At 36.0% G+C, this 6330-nt stretch overlaps 1 pseudogene; it reads right to left on the minus strand.

The window, feature by feature from the left end:
* Positions 1-498: 498 nt before the first annotated feature.
* On the minus strand, positions 499-4301 carry LOC107657021 (cytochrome c oxidase subunit 4 isoform 2, mitochondrial-like; annotated as a pseudogene).
* Positions 4302-6330: the final 2029 nt, after the last annotated feature.

The following is a 6330-nucleotide window of genomic DNA, read 5'->3' on the forward strand; positions in this document are numbered from 1 at the left end:
TGTGTGTGTGTGTGTGTGTGTGTGTGTGTGTGTGTGTGTGTGTGTGTGTGTGTGTGTGTGTGTGTTTGATAGTATGCTTAAGAGTGAAATGTACCAGCATTGGCACGGCACTATGTAAACTAGTTAACTTAAAAGACAATTAGACTAGCTCATCATAGCTTAGTGAAAATATTTAAAGCATTTGATGATTTGAAAATATTATTTATGATATTTGGTGTAAATGCATATTGTTCCTTCCTATGGCCTTAAACTCCATTATAATTTCTTTTGAAGTGTATTTGTTACTTATTGTGTTTGTATTTAGACAAATTAACCTAAACGAGAACAAAAAGAAAACTATTTTTTTAAGGTTTTGGGTTTATTTAAACAGCTTCACCCCTGAATTAATTGTTTTATGTCTTAGGATTTTTTTTAAATGTCTGATATCATTTAAATTAAATAAAAACCCATTTGAATTCACAAGACATCTACTCTTGTGGTTATTATGTCCGTTTCTTTTGTTGAACGAATACAAAGATACACAAGATGTTATTTCTTTCCAGTTTTACTTCTGTCAGTCAAGAGGAAACACTTGTGATTCATTCAGTGTTGTGGACATTTTCTTGCTTGCTCAAATTTTATGAGGTTGCCCATTGGATAATATTCAAATGTTCGCATAAAGGACGGCATAGTAATGCATGAAGACTGACAAAGGAGAAAGCCAGATAAGTAGCAAGGCTTTGATGTGTTTCTCACAGCTGCATTTCCTTTCATCTATTTCCACTGGCCCTTCTCATAGTCCCATTTGGCTGAGAACCCCTCCACAGGGTTCACCCGCATGTCCAGCATCCTCTTCACCTGCATAGCCTGCCATTCGTCATCAAGGGTAGGAGGATGAGGGGGATACACTGAGAGAGCACAAAAGACTCACTGTAATTTACTGTAACTCAGACGACATAAATCACTGAATTAAAAACCAAAAGATGATCCTTTGCCAGAGAACAACCAGGCCAGTGAACCCAATGAAGAAAAAGATGCCGCCCAACACCGTCTTCCACTCACCAGTTGGTTTCTTCATCTCAGTGTATGTCTCATTAAACATAATCCTGTACACTGTCATTGAGGATCACAGTGGATAAAGATTGCAACATTTTAGTTTTTCCCCATGATTTTGTCTTGTTTTTTGCCCTGTCGGATAAAATTGTCTATAAAAACCCCATCAAAGGGCCAGTTGTTGGGACGGAACATATCAGGGCTTGTTCTTTTTATTTTATTATTTTTAAATTAGCCAGATAGACGTACCATGATTTACCAGTACTTGTTAATGCTACTGAGAGGCAGGTGGTTTGAAGGGGAGTGCCTTAATTTAGAGAGCACTTAACTGGACATTAATTTGGACACATCTTTTAGTGCAATATGAGACGTCAATATTTTTGGTCCATTTTCTCATAAGAGAGTGTAGATTTTAAATGTGAATATCTGCTTAAAGTAAATTTGTCAACTTTTAGCACTAGAATATCAAAGCCACAAAACTCTTTAATTTGACTACTCATTGAATATAAACATATTTGGACTCTATATGTCGAGTATAAAGTCTGAATAAAATACACAGGAGCAGTACCAACAGGCAAGTTTCTCCTCTTTGGAGAGGCTGTTCCAGGGGCCTTTCTCCTTCTGCTTCCGGCTCTTGTCTGTAGCACTGAGGGTGTCTTTGTATGGTTTATCAGGCAGAGGGAGTGTCCAGTCGGTCCCAGTACAGGGGTACAGACATATCTACCTGTTCTGTCACTCCACCTGTGAGAACCAGAGGAAATGATCAATTGATTAATGAGAAAAATACAAACATGCAGTAAAAAAAAAAAAAAGCAAGAAAACAAGGTTACAATATATATATATAATGACACTGATGTAATGCCCACTCATTGATCATCCTAGTTTACATAGTCAAAATATTTGTTATTAATTTAATTAAATTGTATTAATTTATTTTATTCTGTTCTTTAAAAGAACATGTAATATTACCATGCCCATGACTGGCCATCTTGACTTTGCTGGAGCTGTATGCAGCCGCTCCCCGTCTGGACAAAAGCCCCGCTACACGTCCGGCTGTCAAGCGGAGCATCTGATCCACAAAAGAAAATGAAAACATACTCAAAACTTCTCAGAAAGACCACAACACCTGGCAGACTGAGGTTAAATATAACGCAAATGGTTGTGTAGCTACATGTTTAACTTTTATGTGATCTACATAGAACCTGATATGTTCTTGAACGTCATCCTCTTAATGGGCCTCATTCATGAAACATTCGTAAATATATGAGTACATTCTGAGTAATTTACGCGTAAAACAGACCTTCCCGAAAACTCTCCTTCAGATTCACAAATACTTCGTAAAGGTCATATTTGATAGTTAAAAGTGTATGTTAATGAATTCCAATCATTCGCAAATAGGGCGCGCGTGCACGCTCATTCACAATTAGCATATTCCCCGCCTATGAATCAGGTTTGGCAAGTTATATTGCATAAATGCATAAGAGACTAATAGGCTATATGCCTAACAATAAATGAATAAATTAACGTGTCCACCAGAGCGTTTTTTGCCAGCTAATGCCAGGTGCTCTTCTGAAAACGACCAGCTGGTGGTGCTTGAGAGAGCTTTGGAGGCACTGCATTTTTCTGGAGTGACGCGCTGTTTGCTATGATTTGGAATATTGACGGCAGTAACATGTTACGAGTATCTTATTTAGAAGAATATAATGCAGTAACCAGCAATATTAACTTCTCCATTGTTGTGTTGTATAAGTATGATCATGGTTGGTCAATGTAGTGTTTGTCCCGCCCCTCCTCCACTGTGATTGGACGGCTGTGTAAAAAGGGTCAGTGACGAGCTCTGCGTTTTATCCAAAGTAAAAAAAGTAAAAAACGAAAAAAAGACAGTGCAAACGAACTCGTTAAATATCACTATAATACATAGTGAAAAAATGCAGTGTCATCAGTTTGTCTAAAATAATACAGAACGTTTGAATGTTTTATGCGCCATTTACATGTGGTAGGGAGCAGGTGTACATTTCTTTCGTACCAACTAACATTTTCCAAATACGAACATTGTCATGAATTCCAAAATTTACGTCAGAACGACTTTCCGAACGATTTACAATCGTGTTTCATGAATGAGGCATTTCCATATAAGTACTTCCATATGCTTGTGTATTACATTCAGTTCTAGTGTTGTTTAGTACCAAATGACTATCGAGATACTAAGTAAAAGGGAAAGCCTCGAGTTTTTACTATTTTGCTAAGTATACATAATGGTATATAAAATCTGTGATGTTTTAGTTCCTTCTGTTCTGGATCAAATCCCTGCTTGTTTAGTCTGGCCACATAATAATCATCTTCTGCTGTTAATTACAGTAAATCTCCACCATCCATTGGTTAAAAATAAACATTCTGAGTTTTGGTGCACAGTTCTGGGAAACTTGGGGTTTTATTGAACAAAAACACATTAAAAATTGAATTTATTTAATTACTTTTTATTTTTTAGAAAGCAAATTGACACTTACTGTCATAAAACATTGTTTATTCATCTGTGCAAAGCTAAAAACTTTCTGAGCCCTCCATGTGCAGCGAGAGACAAAATAATTAAAATGGACAAAACTGGCAAAAGCCCAAACCAAGAGTTCACAATGACCCCTATAGACTAAACTCTCAAACAAATTAACAAATGATTTATAAAAGTCAATAATCTGCTGTATTTTGCCCTACAACTTATTTTTATATGACTATAGATGGCTCTTTACACTGTTATTTTTTTAATTAACATTATTTGAAGAGGAGTTTCTACTGGAAAAATACGGACAGCATGATCTTGTACAACAGTGAGTAAAAGCAAGGAAGTCATTATGTAAATGCATTAAACTCATGTGCATTAAACGCTGTTGAATGCTGGCCTATTCATCAATTTCTATCAATACTCTGTAGCTCTTTCTCTTGCTGCAGAATTTTTTGCATCTTTTGAACTATTTAAAGTATTTTTCATAGTTAAATATGCTTTTTAAGTGCACATGCATTTTCTTTCCATTTTTCAATCCATGCTTACTATCCTTCTCCCCCCGCTGCTTCTAGAAAGTTCCCTCATCGTACTCACAGTTTTCCAGAGAGACAAGACGATAAGGATGACAAAATCACAAATAAGAAAATACAGGGGGGGAAAAAAAGAAGCTTTGTTTTATGCGTATGCCCCTGCTAGGGGTGTTGGCACTAACTGACCATGAAAACACAGGAGTGGGTGGAGAAAGGAAGGAGAGAGAGAGAGAGAGAGCTAATGGGAGGCATTGGCTTTAGTAGGGATTCTATACTGTGAGAGACTGCAAGTAAACATCCGAGACAACCACGTGACTTCACTGTTCACTGAGACGTCTGTGCTTTAGATTAACTCTTCACATATCAAATGTCCAGTGCTTGTTTTGTTATGGATTTATGGCAGTTTAGTTTTGATCCCATAAAGACTTGTTTTTGAATCCACAGATAATTTTATTTATGATTACAGTTCTTGGAAGCAAACTTTCAGAGAACAGAGGAAATGGAAGCGATCATAAAGAAAACATCAGAAAAAAGGGGTAAAAGAGGAGGGGGGAGAGAGGCGGGGAGTTTATCTGGCTCTTGTCCAGTCCTGATCTGGGTTTAGCCCAATGCAACCTGAACTAAAGTCTGCCTCAGAAGCCTTGTAGTGAGTCTGCATGTGGGAATATGTTTCACTGCTCAACCAGCAGTGAAAGACAGAGAAATATTGAGGAATACTCAGTGTTAAGGGTCAAATAAGGGCAAACCTGCTGTGAAATATTCCAGTGTCAGATATATCTAAAGAAAGATCAGATAATCATACACGGTTAAATTGTGCTCTTAAATGTAATTTCTTCAAATCCTCAGTTCTCTCTGCTTTACTGTAACCAATTAGTGTTTTAGAAAAGTGAGAATTTCTCAATAATAACTGCAGGTGTCAACAAGTTATTATTGAACAACATTTTTGTTGCTACACATTTTAATGATTTCATATCTCAATGCCTCGAAGGAATGTTAAATACAAGTTAATCTCTATCAAAATCATCATTCACATGCTGCTGAAAAAATTTTGTACAAAAGAGAAAACAAATGTAATTCTTTGGGGCAAAATTAACAATTCAAATACACACTGATTTTAAAGTATACCACAAGAATAGAATGATAAAATCACTTTCAACTCATGATCATTTAAAGTCAGTAAACATTGAATCTTTTTTGATACACACAAGAATGAAATGGATGTGATGAAAATGCAATCTTAAATATGTTAATTTAAAATTAATAAAAACCTATTCAATTAAATATTTGATTCCATATAATGCTGTATTTTTATATTATAAATGTATAAAAGAATATTAAAAAGAACATTTTTGTTACTTGAACTATATTAAAAAACGAATAAAAATGACAAAACACAATAACATTGCAATACAATTACTAAGACTTAAAAATGATACAAAATACAATTCCCCATTCACAATATTAATATAAACTCAGTGACACTAAAATAACACAAGGAATAAGAATAGTACACTTAAGAAATAAGAATATTACACTACAGTAAGTTGTATTTAACCTCAAATATTCCTGGCTTGGCTTATAGACAGGACTCCACTCTTCATTACCATTCTGTGTTAGATACAAGAACCTGAAGAGCAACCTACACTAACTCTGATGCACCCAGAATGACCTGCTCAATACATATCTTTTCCCATAAGCATTTGTGTTTACACCTGAATTTGATCTGTTTTCATCTGCCATTCAGTCATGCTGAAACAGGGCTCTGTGTGTAGATGACAAAACCTTGAATATGGACTGTCACTGTCACTTTTTTCCTCACACCATCAAACAACAACAAAATGCAGGACAAGTTGAGACAGTTTTCTTTGGATGCAACTCCAACTAAAGCTTTAACACGTAAACTGTAAACAAGGCCTCAAGAGGACTTAAAGATCGAAACAAACTCACTGGTTGTGTATCAGTGAATAAATTAAAGAGAACAGCACATTAAGGTCCTTTTTAATATCAACAATAAGAACTGTACTAATTTTTTGAATGTGAAAACCATCAGAAGCCTCTAGATGGCAGCAGTAAGCCTCACACGGTGCCACCTGCAGATCTTCAATCATTCTTACAGTTTATACAGGGGGCAGCAGTGAGTCTGACCGAACAACATGTCTTCAAACGTGATAAAGACTGCATGGTTCTAAAACAAACCAGGAGCTGGACCGTTAAGTACAAGATGTGTTTGTGATGTGAATCCAAAGACTTGCTTTGCTTTAAAAACAGGAA

This window comes from Sinocyclocheilus anshuiensis, unplaced genomic scaffold (genome assembly GCF_001515605.1).
Source record: "Sinocyclocheilus anshuiensis isolate Anshui unplaced genomic scaffold, SAMN03320099.WGS_v1.1 scaffold1453, whole genome shotgun sequence".
Taxonomy (NCBI): domain Eukaryota; kingdom Metazoa; phylum Chordata; class Actinopteri; order Cypriniformes; family Cyprinidae; genus Sinocyclocheilus; species Sinocyclocheilus anshuiensis.